General features: G+C 44.3%; 1 protein-coding gene and 1 long non-coding RNA gene across 11 annotated transcripts in view; one reads left to right on the top strand and one right to left on the bottom strand.

Annotated features, from left to right (window-relative positions):
• FBRSL1 (fibrosin like 1) overlaps positions 1 to 1,149 on the bottom strand; it is a 305,906-nt gene extending 304,757 nt beyond the window's left edge. For 7 of the 10 annotated variants that reach the window (XM_072144436.1, XM_072144440.1, XM_072144439.1 and 4 more), the window contains exon 1: positions 1,011 to 1,149. The gene's annotated coding sequence lies outside the window, so the exon portion shown is untranslated. The remainder of the gene's footprint in view (positions 1 to 1,010) is intronic. The other 3 variants (XM_072144444.1, XM_072144446.1, XM_072144447.1) reach the window with 1 other exon arrangement.
• Positions 1,150 to 1,373: 224 nt separating this feature from the next.
• On the top strand, positions 1,374 to 13,099 carry LOC140124832 (uncharacterized). The gene is made up of 3 exons (XR_011854657.1): positions 1,374 to 2,289; positions 9,125 to 9,241; positions 12,998 to 13,099. It is a non-coding gene; the product is annotated as an uncharacterized lncRNA (long non-coding RNA).
• Positions 13,100 to 13,519: the final 420 nt, after the last annotated feature.

Genomic DNA, 13,519 nt, shown 5'->3' with positions numbered 1-13,519 from the left:
GGACAGTTAACCCTGGATTTTTCTAGAATTGACATATGACAAGTTTTGGTTTTTTTTACAAATATTGACAAAATTTTTCAAGGACCAACCACAGTGCTGGGAATTGGACTCCTAGCATCATAGTGATATCCACTAGTTACCCATAAAACAGCACCAAACTGATCATAAAGTATTTCAGGCTTGGTCATTATAAATTTGGCAACTCTCAGGTCAGGTTCAGACACCATATTTCAGATCCATGTGGGGTCTGCCTGAGTGGGTGGAGAACAACTGTTCTGAGAAAACAAGGGCCAGCAAAAGGTCCAGGTAGCCATCATGTCCTTGACACGATTATTTTGCACCAGAAAATTTAGGATTATCAGTTTGTAATGACAAGGAAGAAGGGGCAAACCTGTAAGGAAACTTAGTAACAAAATAATGTAAAAGATTCTAACAAAGTTAGTAGTTGTGAGTCATCCTTCCAGTGTCCAGCTCACACCACCATTGGAGAACATGTGCTTGTCCTGAGGAACTTGTACCATTAATGGGGGCACAAGGGCAATGCCAGGTCTGCACAGGGGGCAGTGCAAGGTCTGCACAAGGGAGAAAAGCCAGGTATCTGTCACTGCTGGACTGGACTTCTCTAGTCAATCTATACAACTTGAGGAGGGCCGTGTGGTACAGCTGGTATACAAATATATATATAGAAATGCACACAGCACTGTAACTATTGCTTTCTCTCATCCACACATCATACACACTGATATACTGTACACCGTGAGGAAGCCCCTCAGTCAGCAGGGATATGATCACCTAACCCCCACATAGCACATAAGAGACATCCACCTCACAGAGCGCCGTATGACTGCTGTCTGTGTGAGCTAATCGTACATTTTATTCCCCTCCCCCGCACCCTCTGCTGTGAGATCTGGGAAGGCGCCCCCTCTCAGCTTTCCAATCACTGCCCACTAGATAACAATCCCGGTTAGGGCTGTTCTCCGGTAAGACAGACATAAAATCGGTTACTTAACTGCACGGCGGCGGTTCCTGGCGGTCTCTATGGGGATGAGCTGACAGAAAATGCACGGAAGGGATACCTCCACACGATGCAAGGCTAGAAAATTACTCCGCGGCACCAGGCTCAGAAAGAAGTCCCAAGCTTAATCTACACAATTGTACGGAGGAGGAGGGACTGGGAATAACAGGTTTTTCAGACAGGCAAAGAGGGAGAAGAAGCTTCATGTATATATCACCCTGTGATGGACTGCCGATTTAGACAACAGGCAAGGATTGAAGCACCCGAGTGCATAATGAAGGGTGCATGGTACTGAAGAGGTTAAGCTCTGCTTGTGTGGAAGCAAGAGGCAGTGCTGCCCTATTGGTCAGTTCACAAGACACCAGGGTGGGGTTAAGTGTGACTATAAAAGGAGGGGCGGGCACTCCCCCCCTCCCTCTTAGAGACTCAACAGCGTGGGAGAAATCACCTCAGGAGTGCTTACAACTATTGGTGGCTCCTTCATCATCTGGAAAAGCGTGTAGCTGAGGAAGACAGAGGATGGCTACTATCGTTCGTTTCTTCAGTGGGCTAAGGACGGTGTAGGGGACTCTCCTCAAAGACGTGAGAATAGAAGAAAGGCCACAGCGAGGGTCCCCGCTCTCCCCCTGCTCTCCTCCGCACAGCTGCCCAGATGGGAGCTGGAAGTAGCAGAGACCTACCAGGTGCAGGCAGCATTGCTGGAGCATATGGCAGTGCAGTGGTGGGAGCAGGTCCACACGTTACTACTGCAGGGGCTGAGTAGGATGAAGTCCCTCTCACCCCTCCTCTGTCCAGCACTAGGGGACTGCCTGGGAGGTTAGCTGTGGCTGGTGACCCTCAGCAAGGCAGACAAGTCAGGTGTGAGTGTGCAATAGATTGCTGGGAGGACACTGCATGGCCCTCAGGCTGTGTGAGAAGGGGAGAGGGAGGTTATTTTCCTGGTAGGACAAGAAGACAAGGATGAAGAGCCCCAAGAATGACTGCATGGCCAGTGCACAGCATAATGTTGCTAGTCCTGGTACAGTGAGGAAGAGTAGCAGCCAGTGGTGGAAGAGTGAAAGCAAGACTCTCTGCTGACAGGCACATTGCAGCTAGAGAAGCTTCTACAGTTGCTAAGATACCTAGAGATGTTACTGTTAGGTCACAGTCGTAGGAGGGATGGTAGCCACGCTCACAGAAGTTCATGTTCCCGGTTTCTTTTCTGCTGCAGCTAACACAAGAAGTACCAGAACGACCATAGGTGGGAGAAGGCACCACCTTTGACACCATAGGAGGTATTACTGCTCCAGCAGGAATCAAAGTTGGCACAAAAGTTCCTGGTACTTGGATGCTTCTTCAGCTTGCAAAATCAGACATCAGAGTCCACTTTCCAAGTGTTGCCAATCCAAGCTAGTCATATTTTCATCTCCCCGATTGTTTTTTTGATGGTTTTCATTTTGTAGATATGTGTTTGCCGTTGAGTTGATCCTTCTCTTGTCACGAATTATAAATGTGACTGAGTGGATTGTTTGTTACTTGTTATGTGTTAGTAATACATCGGTCTATTCATCAGTCTGGTTGCATCCGTTGTCTGTGTCCAATTGTTAAATTTCATGAATTAATGGCCCAATTTGGGATGTCCATAGTTGAAGAGAAGACCTGTAACTTCGCTGTCTTTCTTTGGTCTACAAATTAATACTGTTAAATTGATGTTTTGGTTACCTGTGGAGAAGCCTTCTCGTTAGGCGGCAACTACTAAGGTGACACAAAGAGCCAAAAAGCCATCAGTTACAGTCATTGTTGGGCCTTTTGGTTTTTGCCAGTAAGATTTTTCCTAGCAGTCATGATTTTTCGGACGTTTGTCATTAACGATGAGAGGTGTTAAATCTCAGAGGAATTTTGTCAGAGGGATAAAAATCATGATGGATGATCTGTCAATCTGAGGTCTGTTGATCTATCAGGAAGTGAAAGTGTCCAACCTCAACATACCGCTTTTTACTGATGCGGTGGCTTCAAATGGTCTTGGGGTGATTTTTGGGTCAGCATGGTGCAAGTCACCCTGGTCAGTTGGGTGGCATAATATTGGTTTGACAAAGAATATGATATGATGGGATGAGTACCAAGAGGATTAGTTTCTGGTGAGATAAAGTGGTGGTTCACATCATTTAACATATAAAATCCATGACTAATCCACCACTGATGTATGTATTTTGAAGCTCTGCAGAAGCTGTGGTGTGTATTGAGAGACTTTACAGCAGCTAAAGTGTGCATAATGATATTCTGTAGCAGCTAAGCTGTGTATTATGAGACTCTGCAACAGCTCAGGTGTGTATTGTGATTTTCTTTTAGCAGTTACCTGTTTATTTTGAGACTCCCCATGTATTTGGTTGTTTTGCAGAAGTTGAACTTTGTATTACAATGTATTACAGAGATGTGTATTATGAAGTTCTGCTGAAGTTGTCAACATACATAGGGTTTGCACATATTTTGAGATTCTCCCTGGCTAAATGAGCTTGAAACTGGCATTGGGCATGGCACCAGGCAGGAAAAGAAATTAGTTCTATGGCTATGTATGGCAATGTGCTATTAGGCACATGAACTCTGACTTCTTAGTGAGAAGGCTATTTGGTGCCTTCAGTTCTGCCCAGATACATGGCACTAGATACATCAATCACACTGGTCCTGATCCTTCGATCTTGTGTAGATTAGAGCTGCTCCTGGTGGGTGTGATGTCACAGACATGGGCAGAACCTCTGGAGTGTGAGCTTCTACACACTGGGGCAGATTCATTATGCCTTCTCTGTCAGTTTTCTTGTGGAGAAGGCACAAATCTCTCCCTCCTGCCAGTTTCCTGGCTTCTGCAATCATTTTGAGCATGTCAGTTGGCAGGCAGGGCACGGGAAGGGGCATGAACACCTGGCCAACTGGATTTACTATAGTCTATGCCAGAAAACCTTTTATATTATAGGTCGAGACTGGCAGAGTTTGCGCCCGATCCTGGTCAAAGCCCCTTAGTAAATAGAGGCAGCAGAGCACTGGAGGAATATTAAGACTGGCATTTAAAATGGCTTGAAGTAAGGTCAGGGGAGCTGAACTGCTACAAAAGATGTATGATACATGGGACTGCTCGCCTGATTGGGGCAGAAGTGACAAGAGATATTTGTTATACGAGACTGCATGTCTAAAGGTAACTGACTTGACAAGAGATGTATGTTACTCAGGAATCAATTTCTTGAGGGGCTGTGGTAGCAAGAGGTATGTGTTACATTGGACTACATGTCAGGTAGGAGCTGAGGTTATATGAGATGTTTGTTACATGAAACTGCATGTCTGGTGGAGCTGAGGTTGCTGGAAGTGTGTTACATGGGACTGCATGTCTATTGGGGGCTGAGGTGGCAAGAGGTGTTTTACATTGGGCTGCATGTCTGGTGAGGGCTAAGATGGCAAGGGGTGTTTTTTTTACATGGGACTGCTTGTCTGGTGGGGGCTAAATTGAGATGAATTGTGTGTTATGTGGAACTGAATGTCTGGGGGAGGGCTGAAGTGGCAAGAGATGACATCCCCTTTTTTCTTTGGGTCATTAGGCCACAGAGGTTGCATTTACCCATATTACACGCAAGTTTATATCTTAAAAGGTCTTGTGTAATACTGTGTATGAGACTACTTTTTCCTCTTACTTGGCCAGCAAAATATTTCTTCACTGCTACAGCCTGCAGCCCCAATAGAGGGTCTTGACCTTCTATTGTGGCCACAAGCTGCAGTGGTGAATAACCTCTCCTGTCCATAACATGTAAATGAAGGGGCAGGAGCTGGTCCCTGTATCTACAGCCAGTTCATTAACATGGTTCATATAATGGCATTGCATGCACCCAGAGGTCGCACTAACATTTTTCCAGAAGGGTAATAATACTCCTCTCACCATTTTTGAGGAGTATTTTTAGCTGAGGAAGAGTATGGAATTTTCAGTTAATACAAATATATAACTGCAAGTTGTATAAATTGTTAATAGCCAGCCCCAAACCCCCTACCTCCCCACACTGAGCAGGCTGAGGCTGCCGCCTGTAAATTTATTTCATTTATTTTTTGGGGGTTGAGGGCATAACACTTTTTTTTACACTGTTTATTTTTTACTAGATAATCCTTCCCAAAAACATAAGCCTTCTGACCTATGCACTTGCGTTCACTGACTAGCAACATGTGTTTGGCCGCGATAAAGTTGTTACTTACTGAGCACAAGTGTTTTGGTTCAGGGAGGATTTTTTTCAATACAATGTGAAAACATTGGGGTCTTTGGTGTATTTATTTATTTTATCCCTTACTTGAAATGCCTGGATCATTGTACAAGCACTGTCATCTCCTGTGTCCTCTCCTCCTCATAGATTGTAAGCTCTTGTGGCCATTGTACAAGCACTGTCACCTCCTGTGTCCCCTCCTCCTCCTCATAGATTGTAAGCTCTTATGGCCATTGTACAAGCATTGTCACCTCCTGTGTCACCTCCTCCTCATAGATTGTAAGCTCTTATGGCCATTGTGCAAGCACTGTCATCTCCTGTGTCCTCTCCTCCTCATAGATTGTAAGCTCTTATGGCCATTGTACAAGCATTGTCACCTCCTGTGTCACCTCCTCCTCATAGATTGTAAGCTCTTATGGCCATTGTACAAGCATTGTCACCTCCTGTGTCACCTCCTCCTCATAGATTGTAAGCTCTTATGGCCATTGTACAAGCACTGTCATCTCCTGTGTCCTCTCCTCCTCATAGATTGTAAGCTCTTATGGCCATTGTACAAGCATTGTCACCTCCTGTGTCACCTCCTCCTCATAGATTGTAAGCTCTTATGGCCATTGTACAAGCACTGTCATCTCCTGTGTCCTCTCCTCCTCATAGATTGTAAGCTCTTATGGCCATTGTACAAGCATTGTCACCTCCTGTGTCACCTCCTCCTCATAGATTGTAAGCTCTTATGGCCATTGTACAAGCACTGTCATCCCCTGTGTCCTCTCCTCCTCATAGATTGTAAGCTCTTATGGCCATTGTACAAGCATTGTCACCTCCTGTGTCCCCTCCATCCTCATAGATTGTAAGCTCTTGTGACCATTGTACAAGCACTGTCATCTCCTGTTCCTCCTCATAGATTGTAAGCTCTTGTGACCATTGGACACGCACTGTCACCTCCTGTGTCCCCTCCTCGTTCTCATAGATTGTAAGCTCTTGTGACCATTGGACAAGCACTTTCACCTCCTGCCGCTCCCCCCTCAGATTGTAAGCTCTTGTGACCATTGTACAAGCACTGTCATCTCCTGTTCCTCCTCATAGATTGTAAGCTCTTGTGACCATTGGACACGCACTGTCACCTCCTGTGTCCCCTCCTCGTTCTCATAGATTGTAAGCTCTTGTGACCATTGGACAAGCACTTTCACCTCCTGCCGCTCCCCCCTCAGATTGTAAGCTCTTGTGACCATTGTACAAGCACTGTCATCTCCTGTGTCCCCTCCTCCTCCTCATAGATTGTAAGCTCTTGTGACCATTGGACACCCACTGTCACCTCCTGTGTCCCCTCCTCGTTCTCATAGATTGTAAGCTCTTGTGACCATTGGACAAGCACTTTCACCTCCTGCCGCTCCCCCCTCAGATTGTAAGCTCTTGTGACCATTGTAAGATCACTGTCCCCTCCTGTGTCCCATGCAGTGCACCCATGCATAGAATTTTCAATCATAACTATTTTGTACTTTATTGAATACATCTTATATGAGGCTCAGGTAACCAGTATTAATCAATTGAACTCCCTGGGAATAAGTCAGTCACACAAACCTGTGAGAACACCACGGCAGACACAGGACCCCCACCACAGCAGGCACAGGACCACCACCACAGATGACAACAAACTCTTTTGGAATCAAACGCTTCTCCACTCTCCTCCTTTCTCAGACTTTGCCAAGTCTGCTAGTGTGCATGTGCAGCTGTATATATTAGAGCTAGAGTGACGGGTCAGGAGGGGAGGAGGAGCTGAGACCCCTGTAAAGGTCACATGTCCTGTCCTCCTGCTTGTGCTTGCCCCGCCCCTTTTTAGTGTAATGTGATTCCCCTGCTGCTCCCTATATGTGAAATGAGCTTGGAGAAGACAGTGACCGGCGGCAGTGATTGCTCAGGGGGCGTGGCTTCATCTTCCCTTCTGCCAGCAGAAGCAGAGACCTCTCTGCAGTGTAGTGGGTCCATGTGCACGTGACTGCTCTGTGCGCTCCGCTGTCCGCTCTGCTCCTTACAAACTAGCAGGCGGCAGCTGCAAATCGCTACTGCGGAGAGCCAGCGCTTTTACAAGAAGTGGTTTTTTTGGAGAGTAAATCAGCCTCTGCATGCGTCATAGACGCTTGTACAGGCGTTATCGCAATCTCTGCATGCACCTATACACAGTGCCATTGGAAGTATAGACTCTCACACTGACAGCCTAATCCTATACTATGACAGGGGGCCTATATACTCAGTCCCGTCACAATAGTTCAGTAAAATAGGGCTCATGCTGAGCACTGTGCACATGTGTGTCGGTGGGTCTTATGATTTCACTGATGGACTCTTAGAACAGAGGTATGCAGGGATGATGTGATGTTCATTGTCTCTGCATGTCTGTAAAGGGTAAGTGCACATGCAGTGTAATGCCTGTGAGATTTACTCCAGCGTAAAGTATACAGCTATTATGCATGCATCAGAAACCAAGTTAAAATGTCTGATGCGTTTTATGTTACAAATTAACCGTGGTGGTGGAGGGGGGAGGGCAACTTTGCATTGCAGAGGTTGATTTCTGCAGCAATAAGCAACATGTCAATTATACACTACACTTCTACTGTATTATGCTGCAGGTTTTTCACACAGAAATTTCGCTAATAATAGGTGACATGTTACCAGTCAGTATATGGGGACAGCAGGGTTATATAATATGTTCTCTGGTGTCCCAGTTAAAATGTAGCTGTCATAAAAATAAATAAAAGAAAATTAATGTCAAATATTGGTATCTGTCATTGTCTAGGCTGGGTTGAAAAAAGGTTGTGTTCTCCTTGTTTAAGCACTTCACAACTGCCATACGGCTATATTCATGTCCTATTTGCAAATTCCCTGTACAGATAGCAGATATAGATACACATCATTTCTCCTGAACAGTCACCTAGAAGCACTAGAGAGCTAGGAGAATCTCCCCTTTAATATAATATTAGGATTATGTGGCTATGTGAAACAGAACAGAGATATCCACTGTTAAAGTTACAGTAAAAATTTATTTTTAACACCAGACACCAGGGTGAGCTGGTGCCGGAGCTTACCTTTGCTAGTGTTTTAAACGCTATATCGTGGTTTAAACACATTTTAATGAACAGACCCGGAGCAGCTTTGGCGCTGCGCGTGGCCGTGCTCACCGCCTCCATAGGAAGAAGCTGCTTCGGGTCTGTTCATCAAAATGTGTTTAAACCGCGAAATAGCGTTTAAAACACTAGCAAAGTTAAGCTCCGGCACCAGCTCACCCGGAGCTGGTGCCCGGTGTTTACAGCTAATACCTACCATTAGCAGTGGTAGGTTTCCTTTAACATTAAAAGTTATGCATCTTTAATAATGAAAGAACTTTTTCAAATTAAAAATACTGTAAAATACCAGAAAATGTTGGATATTAATGTGAAGCAACATCCACACAACTGTGGTGCGCTGTCTAACATAAACAATGGGCCAGTATGTCATTGGTGTGTGAGGTCCACTCATGCACCTTTAACAGTAGAATAGACTGTCTGATACACAATCTTGAACAGGAATAGTACCTGCGATGGAAACCACCACTATATGTATGAGCTCATAGAAATACATGGTACCTCATGCTAACTAGTGAAATAACAGCTAGTACACAGTAAAAGAAAAAAAAATTCCCCACCCATTTTTCTTATTGTAATCCCCACCTCGTGGCCTCCCACTATACACAGATTATTTATATAAACTCTGTGATCCGTGCAATCAAGATGGTGGCAGTCACAAGATTTAGAGATGTGAGTGTTCAATCAGCTGCGTCCTCTTGTGTACTTGCACTGAATAACAATATCCTTTAATGAGCACTGCCTATTGTGTATAAAATGCTGTTAATTTTCTTTTTGATGCATAGCATCATGCCTGGAGAAAAGAACTAGTTTTCTCGAAAAATTCCTGAGAACTTCCTGTGACGTGCCAAGTCCTGCAGACATCCAGTGGATCAAGGAGGTTGTGGACTTCAACCATCAGGGTGAGTACAATATGGGTGATCACGTCAGGGTATTGTACTCACCCTAGTGAATTTCTGTAAAAGTGGCCAGCCCCTTTAAATGTAGGCATTTCTAAGATGCCTGTGACCAGTTGGAAAGTCCCTAACAGTTAAGACTACTTCAACCGTCACATCTTTTTCACATGGCAGCACCACAAATGATGGCTTTCAGTGATGTCAATAATTGGGATAATACACACTAACAATAGAACACACCATGTATAGTTTGAAAACACTAAATATAAATAAGTTCTATACAAATCAGATCACAGTTTTTGTTAGACATGGCAGTTGCACCAAACGTAAGGCTTTTGCACAACATAAAGAAAGATACGAAATCTGAACAAATGCATTGGGCTTAAAATGTTTGTCACACTCCTCACAAATCTCTAAATGCTTTTCTGTATTTCCTAGTGTAAGTTTGACAATGACCTTAGTGTTTCTGTAAATTAGTACAGACAAGCACTGGCTTGTCACTATATTTTGTTTATTGTTGTACTTGCCTGGAGACAGAACTAATTTAGCTCAGCATTAATTGACAAAATTGGTTGAGATCCAGTTTTTTTCAATATTTTAGCTTGATCTATCCACAGTATAGGGCCTTACTTGCTCATTGGTGGTGGTCTTAGTGATGATACCCCCACAGATCACAAGAACAGGGGGTCCGATGAGGTCCCAGGTACCTCAGCCGCACATGACCGTTCTGCTCCATTCACCTCTATGAAGTTGACGGAGATCGCCAGGCGTGACGCTCGCCAATTTCAGTCAGCTCCATTGAGATGTACTCAGGATAACAAAATAACACATTCTCTAATTCTCTGTTATAAACAAATATACAGCATTTCACAGATAATTACAATCAGTGCAGGTGTACACAATTTCAATTGCCCCTAGAAATGTAACTTTTGACTTGGGGTCAGGAAACCCATCTTGGAAACCCATTGTGGAACTGAGTTTCTCTCTTTGCACCCTGCACTCTAGACCCCCCCACCCCCCAGCAGTCCAGGACAGAGCACACTCACTGATACACAGATTCAGTTTACCTGTGTATAGTGCAGAGTGCTCCAGATTCAGGATTTGTGGCACAACTTTTTTTTTATGCCCCTTTAACATGGAGTGTGCGACACACTGGTGCACAGTCTGACTGAACACTGGAACACCCTGTTATTTGTGTGTAGACACTTCTTAAACACCTGTGCCCCATTGAGTTCCTGACCGGCAGCAGCATGAGGAGGACTACAAGCTACAGACAGATAAGTTCTTTATTTGGGGAGGCACAGCAGGAAGGCACAGCAGATATAGTGGGGCTCATTTACTTACCCGGTCCTGTCGCGATCCAGTGGCACGTTCTCCGATGAGGATTCAGGTCTTCCGGTGAATCACTAAGGTCGTGCGCCTGATGTCCACCAGGTGTCGCTGCTGCGCCGAGGTCCGCCGGAGTTCACCATCCTATTCCTGGCGCATGTCAGTGATTGATTTTGTGACACAATTAGTTTTTTAAATTCCGTGGTTTTTCTGAATCCGTCGGGTTTTCGGACAGCCACGCCCCCCCCCCATTTCTGCTGCGTGAATTGCGCCGAAATACGATCGCGTGCGCCAAAATCCCGGCGGAATTCGTTGCAAAACGGAAAAAGTCGGGAAACCCGAAGAAAGTGCGGCCGCGGAGCCCTTAGTAAATGAGCCCCAGTGTGTTGTTGAATAGCAGAGTTGTAGCAGAGCTTACTGTCATTGTGTCCAATAGGCATCTCATGGATCTCATCTCTCTTTCTAGGTTTCAGATACTAGTAGATGTTCAGAAGCTAAATGAAAGTGTATATAAACCTTCTACCATGATAATCTAACCACATTGTCAGCTCACAGAACTAGATGGATAATAATGTGTTTGCTTAGAGAGTCACTACCCACACTCTAGAATTTTACACTGACCATCACTGAGTGATAGGAGCTAAAAAAGCAGTAAAACTGAGTAAAGTTGTGAAGGGTTGAAAATGAACGTTATTGTGTAACATCACTAGGGGATTGAAATGTGAGAATTTGGGGAAAACCTCTTTGAGCAGTCACCACGACCAACATCACCATCATACCATAAGGCCAATAATGGGTAAATTTCGAATTTGATGCATGAGGAGACCTATGAAAGCCAAAAAAGGTTACTTTTATTTTCCCAGAATAGATCATTTGGCCAACTTGCACAACTTACCTGCCAATCAGGACACAGAATCAGTGTTACTGCATGCACAAAGATCTAGTGCAGAGCAAGGCAGGGTAGACAGAGCATTGTAGCTTTGCATCATACAGTAATCTAGTAGATCACAACAAAAAATATATATTAAAACATGTCCACCTACACTATGAAACACCGATATAGGAATAAAAAGATGAACACATGGCAGCATCACAGTATGTGTGTATTCTGGGAAACCTCATGGGGGCCAGGGCAGGTGTAATGAAAAACTAATTTACGCTTGCTTGCCTGCTATGGCTCATAGTTCCAGTGTGGCAGATGCCATTTTGTCTCTGACATTTCTAACTGGGTTGTAAGTATTGGTGGTCATAGGACCCATTGGGGCTAGTCAGTAGGCTTAGTGTGCCCAAGTATTGCAAAACAAATGACGTCACCAGGGCTAGCCCAGAAAATTGCTGCAATGCTGTACCTGGGCGTCAGAGCAGGGCCCAACCACTGTGGGGTTTTCTAGAGTATCTAGAAAGACACTTTAAGCTCGGTTTGCTTGCTGACACATCCGACAGATTTAGGGCACATTCACATGGCCGTCTGCGGGGACGTACATGTGGCCGCAAATTTGCGGCCGCATGTACGTCCCCATAGACGGCAGTAGCGGCGCGGCGCAGATGCGTTGCCACACATGTGTGGCACCGATCCGGCCCGCACACCGCAAAAAGATAGAGCATGCTCTATCTTTTGGCGTGTGTGCGGCCGTGCGCCGGTATTCTCTATGGAGGGAGGAGGGGCCGCCTCCTCCTCCTCTCCAGCACACGGCAGTAAAGGTTTTCTTGAAGCAGCACAGACAGGATTACAGTAGCCGAAAACTGCTGACAATACATAGTTTCTTACAATACAAGTTTCTTACATATTCTCTCAGCACAAACCATGCTCGGAAAACTCTCAATTGACCCTAGGTGGGTTCCTGACTATATTACCTATGCAATGACCACAATGCTGCTGTTTAACATATCACTAAATGGTGTTACTAGAGCTTTTGCAATATGGCTGCATGATCAGGAATAGATAATATAAAATAAATCTAAAATCTGAAAACATTTGAGAAAATGATATGTTTGTCTGTTTTTTTGCAGTGATAAATAAAGTAAGCGTTCATTAAATGAAACTGCATCAGTGTCATCATTACAGCAGAAAATAGATTTGTTTCTACCACATCATGTACAGCGATGAGACACAGTTAAAGTTGAACAGACAAAAATTGAGCTGCTGTGGTAATATTTAGCTATAGTTTAGATTTTAAGCAGGGAAGGCACCTATCGCTCATCAAGTGCTGGGTACACACCTTCGAGATAATACACACCTTATATAAGTGTAGTACACCTACGCGTGATGGGGTGAAAGAAGCTGGGCCAAGCATCAACACCTTATATTACACCTTATATAAGGCCATATTTGTGTTCCACCTAGATCAACTGTCTAGAAAACCATGTATAGGCACTGGACAGCCTTGATTTTTTTTTTTTAGCAGATAATTTTTTATTTTGTTTTGTAAACAGTTCAAAACCAGAAGACAAACCACCACCCCAATTCCTCCCTATCACCCCTCCCCAGATGAGGACCAATGTCTGTGGCATCCAGTAGCTTGTAGGTAACCACCTTGCAAGGCATGTGCACAAGTTCTGTAGTAAACAAGTTCATAAACATATGGATCAATTATTAAATTCACAAGATAATGCAATTTTAACTAAAGTACCCAACAAAATTAGTTAAAAATACACTTCCAAATGTTGGCAACCCCTGAAACTGGGCAAAGTACAATGGAATATTCACAAGTTTGTACATTCAGCGACACTAAAGGCTAAACCCAAAAAGTTGCTGAAATAGTCATTCTCGTACCGGAGTCAATGGAGCTACACCTGGATGGTCCAATCAAGGGCCCAAGATAATATGAAATTTGTGGTTACATCCCCTTTGATCACCTTTTCAAATTGCTTTTAACTTAGAAAAGAAGTTGAGCTCTGTCCATCATCTATGGAAAATTTTATGTTAACTGCTGTTTCATTTTGGTGTTCTTCCTA

The sequence above is a fragment of the Engystomops pustulosus genome, chromosome 1 (assembly GCF_040894005.1).
Source record: "Engystomops pustulosus chromosome 1, aEngPut4.maternal, whole genome shotgun sequence".
Taxonomy (NCBI): Eukaryota; Metazoa; Chordata; class Amphibia; order Anura; family Leptodactylidae; genus Engystomops; species Engystomops pustulosus.
The sequence above is the reverse complement of the archived record's forward strand: the minus strand, read 5'-3'. Positions and strand labels throughout refer to the sequence as shown.